This window comes from Salvelinus alpinus, chromosome 32 (assembly GCF_045679555.1).
Source record: "Salvelinus alpinus chromosome 32, SLU_Salpinus.1, whole genome shotgun sequence".
Classification (NCBI taxonomy): Eukaryota; Metazoa; Chordata; class Actinopteri; order Salmoniformes; family Salmonidae; genus Salvelinus; species Salvelinus alpinus.
This window is the reverse complement of record NC_092117.1, coordinates 9503152-9521190: the sequence shown is the minus strand read 5'-3', so window position 1 is coordinate 9521190 and position 18039 is coordinate 9503152. Positions and strand designations below refer to the sequence as shown.

General features: G+C 41.6%; 1 protein-coding gene across 1 annotated transcript in view; it reads right to left on the bottom strand.

Moving 5' to 3' along the window:
• Positions 1-18039, bottom strand: part of LOC139562102 (serine/threonine-protein kinase 32C-like) — a 161483-nt gene that overhangs the window by 83160 nt on the left and 60284 nt on the right. The gene's annotated exons all lie outside the window — the stretch shown is intronic.

Genomic DNA, 18039 nt, shown 5'->3' with positions numbered 1-18039 from the left:
GTGCCTCTGAAAAACATCCCAACAACATCCCAATGATGCTGCCAACAAAAAGTTGTTAAAAAAGGTCTATATACTATACTTTCTACGATTCAAATCATTGGAGATGGGCAAGGACAGATAGATTAGCATGGTGGTGGTCTTAAATTAGGACTGTAGCACTGACAGTCAGGGCGATGGCTTTTGGTATGAGCCTTTCTCACGGTAATAGACACCAATGTGAGCAAAAGGGCCATCTCTAAAATGCTAATGGTTGGTGCAGTCCAAAGAATTATGGTCCCGCTGGCTATATTTCATTGTTGAATATTAAATTATGAACACCTGCTATTTAGGCTAATTTCAGAGTAAAAAAATCTGCACAGTAAAAGGTCAACGCTTTTGGAAACTGGGAGTATTTACTTTGGGCCCAACCCGGAGGATGAACTGGCATAATCGCAGGAACAGACTGTGTTGCCTGCTTCCAGATTCCACAGTTTCGGTGGTAGGAGAGGCACCGTGGCCAGCATTGCCTGGAAGAGAGGCACCTGATGTAGTGACAATGTTGGCTGAACGGTTGTCATCTCTGACCACCAGCTGCACAGCACACCTTCTTATCTTGCCCCTAAAGAGGCCTTTAAAGGGAGGGCCTGCCCATCCTTTGGTAAGGTTTGATATTGATTTCCTCACTGCAAAGTCTTGGGGAGTAGGGAGTGTGCAGCAGCTGATTGATGTGGAAAGAGTCAAAAGGAAAGGAGGATGCTAGGAAGCATGGAGGCTAAAGATTAAGAAAACACCTGCCCTAAAAGAGATCCACACCTCAAAGAAACACTGAATCACTGGGAAGGTTGTAACTTTTTTCTCTTCACACAATCAGTGTTCAGTGACCAGAAAGCAGATAATATACTGAACAAAAATAAAAACACAAGAAGTAGTGTTGGTCCCATGTTTTTTTTTTTGCATATGCACAAATTGGTTTTACGTCCCTGTTAGTGAGCATTTCTCCTTTGCCAAGATAATCCAACCACCTGACAGGTGTGGCATATCAAGAAGCTGATTCAATTGCATGATCATTACACAGTTGCACCTTATGCTGGTGACAAAAGGCCACTCTAAAATGTACAGTTTTGTCACACAACACAATGCCACAGATGTCTCAAGTTTTGAGGGAGGGTGCAATTGGCATGCTGGCTGCAGGAATGTCCACCAGAACTTTTGCCAGAGAATTGAATGTTAATTTCCCAAACATAAGCCGTGTTCTTGGGGACCTTCAATGCTGCAGAAATGCTTAGGTAGCCTTCCCCAGATCTGTGCCTCGACACAATCCTGTCTTGGAGCTCCACGGACAATTTCTTCGACCTCATGACCCACATGTTTTAAAAAATCTTTGCAAATGTATTGAAAATGAAACACATACATATCTAATTTACATAAGTTTCGCACCCCTAAGTCAATACATGTTAGAATCATCTTTGCCATTGATTACAGCTGTAAGTCTTTCTGGGTCAAATGGGTATTGCCATAGATTTTCAAGCAGATTGAAGTCAAAACTGTAACTCGGTCACTCAGGAACAATCAGTCTTCTTGGTAAGCAACTACAGTGTAGATTTGAACTTGTGTTTTAGGTTATTGTCCTACTGAAAGGTGAATTAATCTCTCAGTGTCTAGTGGAAAGCAAACTGAACCAGGTTTTCCTCTAGGATTTTGGCTGTGCTTAGCTCCATTTAGTTTTTTTTTTTTTTATCCTGAAAAACTCCAATCCATAATGATTACAACCATACTCATAACATGATGCAGCCACCACTATGCTTGAAAATATGGAGAGTGGTACTCAATGTGTTGTATTGGATTTTCCCCAAACAAAACACTTTGTATTCAGGACAAAAAGTTAAATTGCTTTGCCACATTTTTTAGCAGTTTCACTTTAGTGCTTTGTTGCAAACAGGATGCATGTTTTGGAATATTTTTTATTCTGTACAGGGTTCCTTCTTTTCACTCTGTCAATGAGGTTAGTATTGTAGAGTAACTGCAATGTTGTTGATCCATCCTCACTTTTCTATCACAGCCATTAAACTCTGTAACTGTTTTAAAGTCACCATTGGCCTCATGGTGAAATCCCCGAGCGGTTTCCTTCCTCTCCGGCAACTGAGTTAGCAATAGAGTATCTTTGTAGTGATTGGGTGTATTGATACACCATCCAACCTGTAATTAATAACTGCACCATGCTCAAACGGATATTCAATGTCTGCTTTTTACTTTTTTACCCATCTACCAATAGGTGTCCTTTTTGCGAGGCATTGGTCTTTGTGGTTGAATTTCACTGCTTGACTGAGGAACCTTACAGATAATTGTACAGTTGAAGTCGGAGGTTTACATACACCTTAGCCAAATACATTTACACTCAGTTTTTCACAATTCCTGACATTTAATCCTAGTAAAATTCCCTGTCTTAGGTCAGTTAGGATCACCACTTTATTTTAAGAATGTGAAATGTCAGAATAATAGTAGAGAGAGTGATTTATTTCAGCTTTTATTTCTTTCATCACATTCCCAGTGGGTCAGAAGTTTACATACACTCAATTGTTATTTGGAAGCATTGCCTTTAAATTGTTTAACTTGGGTCAAATGTTTTGGGTAGCCTTCCACAAGCTTCCCACAATAAGTTGGGTGAATTATGGCCCATTCCTCCTGACAGAGCTGGTGTAACTGAGTCAGGTTTGTAGGCCTCCTTGCTCGCACATGCTTTTTCAGTTCTGCCCACACATTTTCTATAGGATTGAGGTCAGGGCTTTGTGATGGCCACGCCAATACCTTGACTTTGTTGTCCTTAAGCCATTTTGCCACAACTTTGGAAGTATGCTTGGGGTCTGGGTTTATTTGGAAGACCCATTCGCGACCAAGCTTTAACTTCCTGACTGATGTCTTGAGATGTTGCTTCAATATATCCACATAGTTTTCCTCAATCATGATGTCATCTATTTTGTGAAGTGCACCATTCCCTCCTGCAGCAAAGCACCCCCACAACATGAAATGATAATGGACCTACATTCATACAGTTTCTTGACTGTGTCCAGCTCATTAATAGTCACTGAAATGAAAGCTAGAAGGTCAGGGAGCATCAAAAATTCCCAAAAGTATGGATAGAAGACATTTTTGGGCTAATTTTGACAGTGAGGAAATATAGAAAATGTTCAATGTGGCTCTCCGGACCACATTGAAGACGGAATGTGCCCCCCGGGGCAAAATTAGTTTGGCACCATTGCCTTAGAGCTTTGAGTAGGCCTATGCTTAATGAGGAGATTCTCACCAGCAAATACAAAATAACGATTGTCGGCTTGTCAGAATTGTGATTGGGAGCATCCACTTATGTAATCTCAAAGCATTCGCTAGTTGTTGCTAGCGTAATCGTCTCCTCCACTATCTACCCCAATCCCACACTCCATCCCTCTGACTCACTCTCTCCCTGTCAGGGTATTTGGAATCTCTCTGCAATTCTAATGGAGTATAAATTCTTAATTGGACCTGAAAAGGTGACGGATACAGCATATGACTGACAATTCAAAGGGAATCTGCTACAGACGGGAGCTGGTGCCAAGCGTACGCCGCAAAATTAATAATAAGGGGTTTATCCGACAACGAAGTAGAGCCTGTCACTGAAAAAGGCAGGCAAAGATTTGATACAGCCTATTGGCATGAATAACTACATATTACAAACCCAAAATGATTAATCATGTCCAAACCAGGCATTTAAAGAAAATAACTGGTTTTCAGAATAGTAGGCCTATCCTGTACTGTGTATCAAAAGAAAACATCAGAAACACGTTCTGAGTTTTCAAAATATCAAAAACCCACATTAGTCACAGGTGTCAGTTTACCCCTCTCTGCATTACTAACTTACTGTACAGATTTATTCTTTGATTTTGAAACTAAGAACTATTGGAGCCCACGACAGATTTATTCTTTGATTTTGACATTAAGAACTATTGGAGCCCACGACCCCAAAAAAGAAAGGATTCCTGTCTGTTACAGGAGCACACTGCGCCTCAGTTTTTACAATCAACAACATTTTCAGATGACCAGCTCTTGAAATACCTGTTTTATGGACCAATGAATAGTTTACATCCCATAACAGAGCTTTGTACTGACACATTTATGAGGTCGCTCAAAGAAGAAGAGAGGAAACGACAAGACAGCTCCAAATGGATAAGCCTCCAAACTGGTCAACGTGGGAAACGAGGCAGAAACCACTTCGGGCCCTTATCTAACAAACACTTTACCACCACACACATAATCTGATATGAAATCATAACAATCCCTTAAATGACATTAATGTACCTGGGTCTTGGATGCCATGCAATACATTACCTGAAAAGCAGCCATTTTCTGCTGCTAAAGGGCTTAGGCTAACGGTCTTTGAGGCAGGTGAATTGCACAGCTGAGGTAGTAATATTTGTTGTTCTAAAATGCTATTTTATATAATTTGACTTGACTGATATGGGTCTCACCGTGTACCCGGCTACCAATCCCATTCCTCAGCCTCCTGAATTCATTTCTCCCAGCCCCCTCTGGCTCATTACCATGTTAGCAGCTACCAGCACATACAGTGGGGAGAACAAGTATTTGATACACTGCCGATTTTGCAGGTTTTCCTACTTACAAAGCATGTAGAGGTCTGTAATTTTTATCATAGGTACACTTCAACTGTGAGAGACGGAATTTAAAACAAAAATCCAGAAAATCACATTGTATGATTTTTAAGTAATTAATTCGCATTTTATTGCATGACATAAGTATTTGATCACCTACCAACCAGTAAGAATTCCGGCTCTCACAGACCTGTTAGTTTTTCTTTAAGAAGCCCTCCTGTTCTCCACTCATTACCTGTATTAACTGCACCTGTTTGAACTCATTACCTGTATAAAAGACACCTGTCCACCCACTCAATCAAACAGACTCCAACCTCTCCACAATGGCCAAGACCAGAGAGCTGTGTAAGGACATCAGGGATAAAATTGTAGACCTGCACAAGGCTGGGATGGGCTACAGGACAATAGGTAAGCAGCTTGGTGAGAAGGCAACAACTGTTGGCGCAATTATTAGAAAATGGAAGAAGTTCAAGATGACGGTCAATCACCCTCGGTCTGGGGCTCCATGCAAGATCTCACCTCGTGGGGCATCAATGATCATGAGGAAGGTGAGGGATCAGCCCAGAACTACACGGCAGGACCTGGTCAATGACCTGAAGAGAGCTGGGACCACAGTCTCAAAGAAAACCATTAGTAACACACTACGCCGTCATGGATTAAAATCCTGCAGCCCACGCAAGGTCCCCCTGCTCAAGCCAGCGCATGTCCAGGCCCGTCTGAAGTTTGCCAATGACCATCTGGATGATCCAGAGGAGGAATTGGAGAAGGTCATGTGGTCTGATGAGACAAAAATAGAGCTTTTTGGTCTAAACTCCACTCGCCGTGTTTGGAGGAAGAAGAAGGATTAGTACAACCCCAAGAACACCATCCTAACCGTGAAGCTTGGAGGTGGAAACATCATTCTTTGGGGATGCTTTTCTGCAAAGGGGACAGGACGACTGCACCGTATTGAGGGGAGGATGGATGGGGCCATGCATCGCGAGATCTTGGCCAACAACCTCCTTCCCTCAGTAAGAGCATTGAAGATAGGTCGTGGCTGGGTCTTCCAGCATGACAACGACCCGAAACACACAGCCAGGGCAACTAAGGAGTGGCTCCGTAAGAAGCATCTCAAGGTCCTGGAGTGGCCTAGCCAGTCTCCAGACCTGAACCCAATAGAAAATCTTTGGAGGGAGCTGAAAGTCCGTATTGCCCAGCGACAGCCCCGAAACCTGAAGGATCTGGAGAAGGTCTGTATGGAGGAGTGGGCCAAAATCCCTGCTGCAGTGTGTGCAAACCTGGTCAAGAACTACAGGAAACGTATGATCTCTGTAATTGCAAACAAAGGTTTCTGTACCAAATATTAAGTTCTGCTTTTCTGATGTATCAAATACTTATGTCATGCAATAAAATGCAAATTAATTACTTAAAAATCATACAATGTGATTTTCTGGATTTTTGTTTTAGATTCCGTCTCTCACAGTTGAAGTGTACCTGTGATAAAAATTACAGACCTCTACATGCTTTGTAAGTAGGAAAACCTGCAAAATCGGCAGTGTATCAAATACTTGTTCTCCCCACTGTACATGTATTAAATACTTATTAGCTGAAGTATTACTTAAAAAAAAATGCTCTTTCATGTCGTGCTTGGCTTCAAAGTGTGGTAATGAAAAGTGGATCTCCAAGGTTGGCTCGGGATGTTTACCTTTTAAAGAACCCTTATCCCCTTGGTTCTGCTATAGTTAGAAGCCCTATCAATTGTTGTCACAGCCCAGAACTCCAGGGAGCCCTCGGCACGGTGAAGGAAAAAGGGTTGGCTATTCAATTTAGTGTAGTCAGGAAGCATAGGATTTATTTTTCTAGGTCAGCTAAGTGCCAAGTGACTTTTTTTTAAGGACACATGGGGAAACATGAACAATGTGAACAGCATCAGGCACCTGTCTTAAGAGATTAAAAATAAGAATTTCCTCATAGCAACCACACTGACTATTAAACTATATGTTCCTTTTTCTGGGGAAAGTGTTCATATCTATCAACATCTCAGACTGGGGTTTCGGGCTACGTGTTGCGTGAGAGGGAGATGTTTGGTTTTGTCAGTATAATAGTCTAGTGCTTGACATACTGTATGCAAACAGACTACAGTGATTGAAACAGTGAGTGATGCAAGCATGGAATAATATGCGTCAAGACCCACACACACACAAAATCAGACAAAGTGGGCTATAGCTGTCTGTTTTGTCGAAAGGCAGCGATGAGCAAGGCAAATATGTTTCCAGGCTCTGATGGACTTGTCAGCCACAGAGAGAAGAAGAAATATTCCCCTTTATTTAATTCATTCCCCTCGCCGCCGTCTTCCCTTATATCATTAGTGACAGGCAGGAGGAAATTCAAGTGTTTACCAAGCTTACACGACGCGCTATTAAGGCTGCCATTGTCATTAATAACAACAGAGAGAGAGACTGGCCTCCATTTGACTGTTTGAGCTTGGCCTCAAAGTCAGATAGTAGAGCTTTACAGGAACTGTCGCCCTCCTAGTGCTGGGGATGGATGAACGAGCTTTGTCATCTAACTAGTTTCTTCACACTGTCCTGTGGTTGTATGGAGGTCCCCACAACATCCTGCCTGCATAAATGACACATTTCGTCTCACACAACTGATGCACGCTTTAGCTGGGATATTTGGAATTAGTTGAAAAAAAGATCATGTGACTTATTTCTATTTAGTCATTCAAACAGTTCCTTACAATACTGGAGTAGGATATTTCTAACAGTGATAGGAAAAGCACAGGTGAGAACAGAGAAATGGGCAGTAGTCGAGTAAAGAGCTGCAAGCTAGGATGGATACAACAGGAGGTTGGTGGCACCTTAATTGGGGAGAATGGGCTCGTGGTAATGACTGGAGGGGTATCAGTGGAATTGGTATCAAATACATCATACACATGGTTTCCAGGTGTTTGATGCCATTCCATCTACTCCTTTCTGGACATTATTATGTTGGATACTGACCTGCACTGAGATGGTCTTTGACTGTGAGGAAACAAAGGATGATAAAACAAACGCTGGAAGCAGGATGGTGAATATAGAAAAATGCACTCAAAGCGAAATGCTGATTACAAAAGTACAGCTGCACATAGGCACTCGAGGTGAGCCAGAAATGTAGCAGAGAAGGAGTATTTTGGGGCTAATAGGTTGCCTAAGGCCAAACTGTTACCGTGCCCATCTTTCCACGGCTCCACACTGCAATCCAAGGCAGCCTGAGCACCTGCGGTACAGATGTAGAGTAATATCTTAATTTGAGCTAGTTTGCTACAGCAGGAAAATAATCTTGCACAAACAGGAAATGTAAATTATGTGGATAATAATTAATTGACGTTTTTGATAAATTTTTCATAAGGGAAAATCAAGTCTGAAATTTCAGAGTGGAAATTACAAACTTCAGAAGCATTTATAAACTCCCAAATACCCCATGAGTTTTAAATGTTCTGCATTGCAGGAAAGTTCTCCTGCAAACAGGGTAATCAAATTAAGATCCTACATCTGTATGAGGCAAGCCTTCATAAATCAACCAGTGGAAGCCTTTCCAGTCAGTCTCTATAAGCAGGATCAGTTCCTTTTAGCATGTATCAGAGACTGCATCTGAAATGGGTCACATTAACCTATATAGTGCACTAGTTTTGACCAGTTTTGATCAAAAATAGTCTACTCAAAAGTAGTGCTCTGTACAGGGAATACGGTGGTATTTTGGATGCAGCCATATCATGCTGTTCTGCCTAACTATAGATCCGCTCACAAAGATCTGTCAGTGATCACCAGAGGTGGGGTCAAGTCGCTATTATTCGAGTCACAAGCAAGTCTCAAGTACCAAGGTCTGAGTCTCAAGTCAAGTCCCAAGTAGAATGGGTCGATTCTCGAGTCAAGCCCAAGTCATGCAATCTAAGAGCAAGTTGTCACAAGTAAAATAAAATAAAACTTGTTCAATTTATTGTTGCGACCCGAAACGTCTGTACTTTTTAGATACTAGAACATGAAAAACATTTGGTTATTAGAATTTTTGTTACTTTCGGTACTTCTGTCAAATGTGTCTCATGTCGTCTACTGATTGAGAGTCTGTCTATCGGCGGCGCCGCCGATGTCACCTTATAGCGAGAGGACACCGTGCCTGCACCATGCCTGCTCCACTTACTCATAGCTCTAGCCTGTCCTGAGGAATTACTGCACTCACTGGGAGTCTGGGCTGCATCATATTAACTCCCCACTCATGCTGCACAGAACACACTTGAATAATGCAACGTGTAGAAACAAAACATTGTCCTTTACAGGCTATAACACTTTACAATGCAAGATTGAATATATCGGTAGCTAGCTTCCATCTTTGTAGGCTAACTTTCCTTGCTAGCTAACAGCTGATGCTTACATCAACTCACTACACTAGTACTTTGTTTGTTATAATATGCAAACCATAACGCAAAGTATGCTGATTTCAAAGCTGACTGTCACCAAAAACCATAGCTACAGTCATTGCCAAAAACGTTATTCCTTCACGTCGTCTCCCTCATGTCTCTCACCTGTTACATTAGGTGACGTACCTCCAGTCTCTCTCACTGTGTGTGAATGATGTTATTAGGTATTTTATAAAAGAAGAGATTTCTTCTATGCAAATGTTGTTGATCAATACAATAAAATAAGTCCCAAACGGAAGGGAAACAGTTTTTCATCTGTAGCCCCTGACATCAGCCAAAACAAGCGTAATAACTCAATGCATGCACACACTCCTATTGAATATGCATTGACCTGTATTGTGGATAGGCCTTGGCTACATCTTGATTTACCCAGTTTATCATCAGAGATTTACCATTAAAATACATGATTACCATTGTGATGTTGTGTAGTTAGATTGTTTTTACCAAAGTCAAATTTATTGTATGATAGTATAATTTATTAATTAATGCATACATGGCAGTAACTGAAACATATAATGATATTGAATTCAAACAATCTGGCTGGATCAAGTGCCATTCTGTGACTTTGGCTAAAATGCCTTCTTTGTTTGCCTTGCTATCATTTTGGTATAGTTTTGTTATGGAGTATCGTGATGGTATCAAGTATCATGATACTAAACCTGGTCTCGGTATCAAAGTAAAAAATATGGTATCGTGACAACACTAGTTCAACTACAAATCTTTGTCTATTTATTGATGCTACCTGACAACCCTTTTCATTATTTTGTCTCCAACACATTGTGATTATGTAATAATATATTTTAACAACAAATTCTAAATGAAAGCTTCATAAGTAAATTATACATTTCAAGCAATTTTGACATACCAAAAGACCAGTAGGGCTATGCTAGTAATTGTTGCTTGATGCCCCATTGTTGGCGAGCTTGCAAAGTAAATAGTTAATATTCTTGATCACCAAACAATTTTTGGAGCTGCATATTTATGGCAATCCTCTCTCCCTACAATTTGACGTTTGCACTGCACCCGATCCTATAGCTGTACAGAAAATCAACAATCTGTTCGCTAGCTCACCCGACCTGTGTTGATTGACAGTTTGCTGGTTCAATCAGAGGGCTGAGTGTGCGTTTCCATAGCCAATCTATTGCATGTTTTTTTTTTTTGCATGTGCGATGCTGTGGCATCTGTCTCTGGCTGAATGTAGAGTAAACCACGGAGACTCGGTGCCACAAAATGAGTGACAAAATGTAACAAAGTCATCAGTCTCAAGTCAAAGTCGAGTCCCGAGTCTTGAGGCTCCAACTCCACGTCAAGTCTCAAGTTATTTGATATTATACAGGGGGAGAGGCAATTCATCCATGGCCTGTATGTGGGCTATTCCCCCTTGCCCAAGGAGGAGGATGTCAGTCTCCATCGCGACCGGGGGAAATAAACACACTGCGTGTGCGTGTGGAGAAGACAGCCGGAGTGGACAGGCACAAGAACCTGTATCAGCACCTGAGGTTTTTTAGAAAGCTGGTGGAGAGGTGGTCTCAGCAGGGGTCCGCAGCTCCAAACAGCTCTCCCACTGAGAGCCTCTTTTAAATTTCCCGCAGGCAAGCTCCCGCTCCCAGCACCGCCCGACTCACCCCCCCAAATAGGAAAAGAAGGCTCCCCATGCATGCCTGTCTAACACAAATACACAAAAACACCAGGGACATCTTTGTATTAACACAGAGGCAAAGACCTATGTACGCTGCTAAACGCAAACACCTCGTGAAGCACAAACACACATAGAAACAAACGGTCAGCACAGACTCCTGTGTGACAGTCCCCTATTGGTAGGAAGACCACGCTGCTCTTTAACAGCATGCATACCAAGTGCAGCTACATCACACAGCTACATATAGACAAGATGGCCCCCTTAAAACTGTATCTGTAAGTCTGAGTCAGTGAGCTACTGCTGTCTGTGTCAGTAGACATCATGATAAACCTGCAGGTGTGTTGCTATCTATCATCTCCACCCTCCCTCTGGCACAACCGACACATACAGTGGGGAGAACAAGTATTTGATACACTGACAATTTTGCAGGTTTTCCTACTTACAAAGCATGTAGAGGTCTGTAATTTTTATCATAGGTACACTTCAACTGTGAGAGAAGGAATCTAAAACAAAAATCCAGAAAATCACATTGTATGATTTTTAAGTAATTAATTTGCATTTTATTGCATGACATAAGTATTTGATACATCAGAAAAGCAGAACTGAATATTTGGTACAGAAACCTTAGTTTGCAATTACAGAGATCATACGTTTCCTGTAGTTCTTGACCAGGTTTGCACACACTGCAGCAGGGATTTTGGCCCACTCCTCCATACAGACCTTCTCCAGATCCTTCAGGTTTCGGGGCTGTCGCTGGGCAATACGGACTTTCGGCTCCCTCCAAAGATTTTCTATTGGGTTCAGGTCTGGAGACTGGCTAGGCCACTCCAGGACCTTGAGATGCTTCTTACGGAGCCACTCCTTAGTTGCCCTGGCTGTGTGTTTCGGGTCGTTGTCATGCTGGAAGACCCAGCCACGACCCATCTTCAATGCTCTTACTGAGGGAAGGAGGTTGTTGGTCAAGATCTCGCGATACATGGCCCCATCCATCCTCCCCTCAATACGGTGCAGTCGTCCTGTCCCCTTTGCAGAAAAGCATCCCCAAAGAATGATGTTTCCACCTCCATGCTTCACGGTTGGGATGGTGTTCTTGGGGTTGTACTCATCCTTCTATTCCTCCAAACACGGCGAGTGGAGTTTAGAGCAAAAAGCTCTATTTTTGTCTCATCAGACCACATGACCTTCTCCCCTTCCTCCTCTGGATCATCCAGATGGTCATTGGCAAACTTCAGACGGGCCTGGACATGCGCTGGCTTGAGCAGGGGGACCTTGCGTGCGCTGCAGGATTTTAATCCATGACGGCGTAGTGTGTTACTAATGGTTTTCTTTGAGACTGTGGTCCCAGCTCTCTTCAGGTCATTGACCAGGTCCTGCCGTGTAGTTCTGGGCTGATCCCTCACATTCCTCATGATCATTGATGCCCCACGAGGTGAGATCTTGCATGGAGCCCCAGACCGAGGGTGATTGACCGTCATCTTGAACTTCTTCCATTTTCTAATAATTGTGCCAACAGTTGTTGCCTTCTCACCAAGCTGCTTGGCTATTGTCCTGTAGCCCATCCCAGCCTTGTACAGGTCTACAATTTATCCCTGATGTCCTTACACAGCTCTCTGGTCTTGGCCATTGTGGAGAGGTTGGAGTCTGTTTGATTGAGTGTGTGGACAGGTATCTTTTATACAGGTAACGAGTTCAAACAGGTGCAGTTAATACAGGTAATGAGTGGAGAACAGGAGGGCTTCTTAAAGAAAAACTAACAGGTCTGTGAGAGCCGGAATTCTTACTGGTTGGTAGGTGATCAAATACTTATGTCATGCAATAAAATGCAAATTAATTACTTAAAAATCATACAATGCGATTTTCTGGATTTTTGTTTTAGATTCCGTCTCTCACAGTTGAAGTGTACCTATGATAAAAATGACAGACCTCTACATGCTTTGTAAGTAGGAAAACCTGCAAAATCGGCAGTGTATCAAATACTTGTTCTCCCCACTGTACCTATACTTAGACCTTGAGCTACAAGGAAGTGTTTACAATTGAGCCTGCATTCCAAGCAATGAGAATACAGAGAATACAGCGCGCGCACACACACACACACACACACACACACACACACACAGATATAGATACACAGACACACACGCTCAAAATATGGCATAAGCAGAGACATGAGGTGTCAGGTGAAAGAGGATCAATGACATATGACAGGCAAACACAACAGGTACAGGAATGATGGTTTATGGGTAAACTACTAAACAGCTAAGTTTACTACAGAGCAGACCTGGGTTCAAATACAGGCAGGTCCATAATTATTGACACCATTGATAAAGATGAGCAAATAAACTACTTTATAAAATAAATAATACAAAATACTGAGCTATATTGTATGCTAAAAAGAATTGGGAAATAATATTATTTTATACTAATACAATTGCTCAGGAAACAATAGTTTGTTTAACAAGTAATAACGGAAATCTAAAAGATACGGGTCAAAATGATTGGCACCCCTGTTTTTAGAACTCCTAGTACCCTCCCCTTGCGAGGAACACGACACTAAGCCTTTTTCTCAAATGTTTTGAGATTGGAGAACAAGTTGGAAGGGATCTTAGACCATTCCTCCATACAGAATCTTTCCTGATCCTTGATATCATTGTCTGCTCTAATGGACTGCCCTCTTCAATTCAAACCACAGGTTTTCAATGGGGTTCAAGTCTGGAGACTGATGACCATTGCAAAATGTTGATTTTGTGGTCAATAAAGCAGTTATTTTTCTATTAGTGATTGGGAATATTGTCACAAGTGTCAGCCTCCTGGCAGTAGGCAACCAGGTTTTTGAAGGCTAAGCCAATTTACCAGACGCGGGATAGAGTTTACAAGCCTAACATGCAAGGTTACCTGAAGGCCAATTTCTTGGCCACATCTACAGTGCCTTCGGAAAATACTCAGACCTTTACTCAGTACTTTCTTGAAGCACCTTTGGAAGCGATTACTGCCTCGAGTCTTATTGGGTATGACGCTAAAAGCTTGGCACACCTGTATTTGCAATCTTCTCTGCAGATCCTCTCAAGCTCTGCCAGGTTGAATGTGGAGCGTTGCTGCACAGCTATTTTCAGGTCTCTCCAGAGATGTTTGATCGGGTTCAAGTCCGGACTCTGGCTGGGACACTCAGAGACATTCAGAGACTTGTTCTGAAGCCACTCCTGCGTTGTTTTGGCTGTGTGCTTAAGTTCGTTGTCCTGTTGGAAGGTGAACCTTCACCCCAGTCTGAGGTCCTGAGCATGTTTTCGTCAAGGATCTCTCTGTACTTTGCTCCGTTCAGCTTTGCCTCGATCCTGACTAGTCTCCCAGTCTCTGCCGCTGAACAACATCCCCACAGCATGATGCTGCCACCACGCTTCACCGTATTAATGGTGCCAGGTTTCCTCTAGACGTGAAGCTTGGCATTCAGGCCAAAGAGTTCAATCTTGGTGTCATCAGTCCAGAGAATCTTGTTTATCATGGTCTGAGAGTCTTAAGGTGCCTTTTGGCAAACTCCAAGTGGGCTATCATGTGCCTTTTACTGAGGAGTGGCTTCCGTCTGGTCACTCTACCATAAAATGTCTGATTGGTGGAGTGCTACAGAGATGGTTGTCCTTCTGGAAGGCTCTCCCATCTCCACAGAGGAACTCTGGAGCTCTGTCAGAGTGACTATCGGGATCTTAGCCACCTCGCTGACCAAGACCCTTCTTCCCCGATTGCTCAGTTTGGCCGGGCGGCCAGCTCTAGGAAGAATCTTGGTGGTTCCAAGCATCTTCCATTTACGAATGATGGAGGCCACTGTGTTCTTGGGGACCTTCAATGCTGCAGACAGTTTTTGGTACCCTTCCCCAGATCTGTGCCTCGACACAATCCTGTCTCGAAGCTCTACGGACCATTCCTTCAACCTCATGGCTTGGTTTTTGATCTGACATGCACTGTCAACTGTGGGACCTTGTATAGACAGGTGTGTGCTTTTCCAAATCATGTCCAATCAATTGAATTGACCAATAAAGTTGTAGAAACATCTCAAGGATGATCAATGGAAACAGGATGCACCTGTGCTCAATTTCGAGTCTCATAGCAAAGGGTCTGAATACTTATGTAAAGATGGTATCACTTTTTTATTTTTAATACATTTGGAGAAAAAAAATCTAAAAACCTGTTTTCGCTTTGTCATTATGGAGTATTGTGTGTAGACTGCTAAGGATTTGTTAAGCCCTTTTAGAATAAGGCTGCAACGTAACAAAATGTGGGAAAAATCAAGGGGTCTGAATACTTTCCGAATGCACTGTATGTGATAAATCCTTGTAAAAGTGTGTGTGTTGTACATGCATGCATGTGTGCCTGCATGTGCGTGAGAGAACTATCAGGGCTGCCCTCCCTTTCCCTCTGGGTTTTCACATCCAGTGAACGTCTGTGTCTCTTTCTGTAATACCTTTTTGGACACTAGTCTAAGGCCAGATGCGTCTAATGGCTCAGCCTTTAAAGCCCTGGCTGGATGCTGTGGATTTCATGCCTTACTGCAGATACTCCCTCTAACATGATAAGGGAAGTGACAGCAGCTTGAGGGAAAGAAGCAATAAGTAAAATTAACATAAATTCAGATGGTAATGTATTCTGCAGCTGGGGCTGACTTGCTGTGTAAAAGAGACACTTATTTTGCCAAAGATTCCATTTTGAAAAGAGCAAAGAGGAAAGATTGCAAAAAGGTTTGCATAGACTGCAAGAATAATGAACATATATTAGTCAGGATATTTCAGAGGATTTAAAGAGTTGTGGTATTAAGTTTCAATACGCATGTGCACACACACACACAATTTCCCTATTGGCATTTCATTACACAAGATAAGCATTAAGCAAAATGACAATCTGAGCTATTTTGCCTTATCTGTAATTAGATTTAAGACAGAGGGTCAAATCTACTTACATCCCAGCTGACACAAGATTAAATGTAAAGAAACAAAAAATGCAGCTACAGTTAAATTAATTAACCGCCACGTTTAAGATTAATCAGAATTCAAATGTAATTACTTCAGGCCCAATTCACCAGACCTTCTCTGCTTCCTTGTTGAGAATAATGAGTGTGAGGGGTAATTAGTGCCACAGAATTACCCAGAGTCATTTGAATTTGTATTGGGATATTGAATTTGAATGTATTTTTTTTCTGTGTAATGCACCAATTTAAATCATTGAATTCAGAAATTGAATTTGTATTTAATGAATACTGCATTCAGTTTTAAAATGATATTTCAATTGTATTGAATCTTCACATTAAATATTTACATATTCAGTTTCAATATGGTAGATATTGCATTCATTGTCCGTGTATCAAGTTCAAACTATAATTTCACGTTTATCAAAGTTTCAGATATTCAACATCTCAGATGCATTCAGATTCAATTTTAAAATGCATTTCTTTAAATTCAGATTCAAATCCAGAGACAACATCCTGGTACTTTGCCAGCCAGGAAAAGTAGAGGAGAACAGATAGAATCAAAAGCTCTCTGTGGTAAACAGTATCTTCTGATGGTTTCTGAAGCCAGTAGGCAGGTTTCCATTGATCCAGGTGTGTTTGACAAAAGCAATCGAGCCCAAAAAATTGGAGAGACATGTGTAATGGAAATAGAGATATTGGAGAAATGATCTAAAGATTGACAACATTTGGATCCATTCGTCAGGGGTGTATAACTTTCTTTATTGCGACAAATGATGGAAACTGTGATTTTGAAATAAATGATGATTGTAACTCACAATTCATTCTAAATGCCTCTGTCTTGCAAAATCCATTTTTTCCACCTGTAAAATGTTTCTTTGCAGGACAAGGATTGTCCTGACTTTCAAGAATGCCTGAATTGCTTCGACTTGCTTTTCTGGTTGGCTGGAAAGTTTCACTATCCAAGTTTCACCATGGCACGGACCGTGGAGATACGTTGGCACATGAGAATAATTAGAATATGGCGAATATTAGTCAATTATTGCATTCTATCCATCCTGGCTTTCGCGTGCTACCCGAGACGTGAAACAGATAGGCGTTGTAGCCTGTTTGCCCTCCCACCTATTTATTAATGCACAATTTGCCTAAATGGGTAACAGAAACACTTCAACCACTACAAATGTATTCTACACTAGTTAAATCATTACGTACAGCTGTTTTCATCGACACAAGATATTTAAATGGAAACACACCCTAGCAGGCAACTGTCGCATCTATGTTTTATGCAAAACTGTAAATATTGACAAATAAATAAATAAAATCCCTGGGCAAGTTCATGGAAACATAGCTACTTGTGGCATGCTGAATCCATTTTCTTCCTATGAATTTGACTCTAGCGTTTGAATCGTTTTGGCTATAACCTTTTATGACCCCATTCCTGAAAGCTAAGGTGCTCTGGAACATGGTTGTGCCTTCTGTTCCCCTCTATAATTATCACAGGCTACGCAGGACACGTTAGAAGGGAGTGTCACAGAAACCGTAATTTGGCCTCCATAAGAATATAGTTGAATAGCCCTTCTAAGGCTAGCCTTTCCACTCCCTATTTAATCTTGCTCTTGTGACTGACTGGGTTCGAACCAGGTCTCCTGCATGTCACAAGATTGTGTTAGCCCACTTAGCTTATGCCTGTGGGGAGGAGTTCAGGAAGTTTAGGTAAAGGACAACACTTTGTTCCCCCAGGGGAACAGAAGGCACGTCCATGTTTCAGATCGTCTTAGCTTTCAGGAATGGGGTCATAATAGTTTATAGCCGAAACGGTTCAAATGCTAGAGCCAAATTCATCAGAAGAAAATTAATTCAACATGCCACACTTGGTTTCAGAAACTGCCAGAAGCTACTGTTTACCACAGAGAGCGTTTGATTGTATCTGTCCTCCTTCACCTTTCCTGGCTGGCAAAGTACCAGGATGGTGTCTGGTTTTGAATCTGAATTTAGAGAACTGCATTTAAAAACTGAATCTGAATGCATCTGAGAAGTCGAGTATATGAAACTTTGATACACTTGAAATGATAGTTTGTCAACTTGATACACAGACAATTATGACCCCATCTACCATATTGAAACTGAATATATAAATATTTAATTTGAATATTCAATTACATTGAAATAGAATTTTAAAACTGAAGGCAATATTCATTCATTTCAGTTTCAAATCATGAAATACAAGTTCAATTCATGAATCAAATTATTACATTTGTGCATTACAAATGAAAAAAGATTGAATTCAAATTCAATATCCCAATACGAATTCAAAATGATGGAATTCAAATACAATTTCTGTTGACACAGTCGCACACACAGTCGCACACACAGAGCAGACAGAGAGCAGACAGAG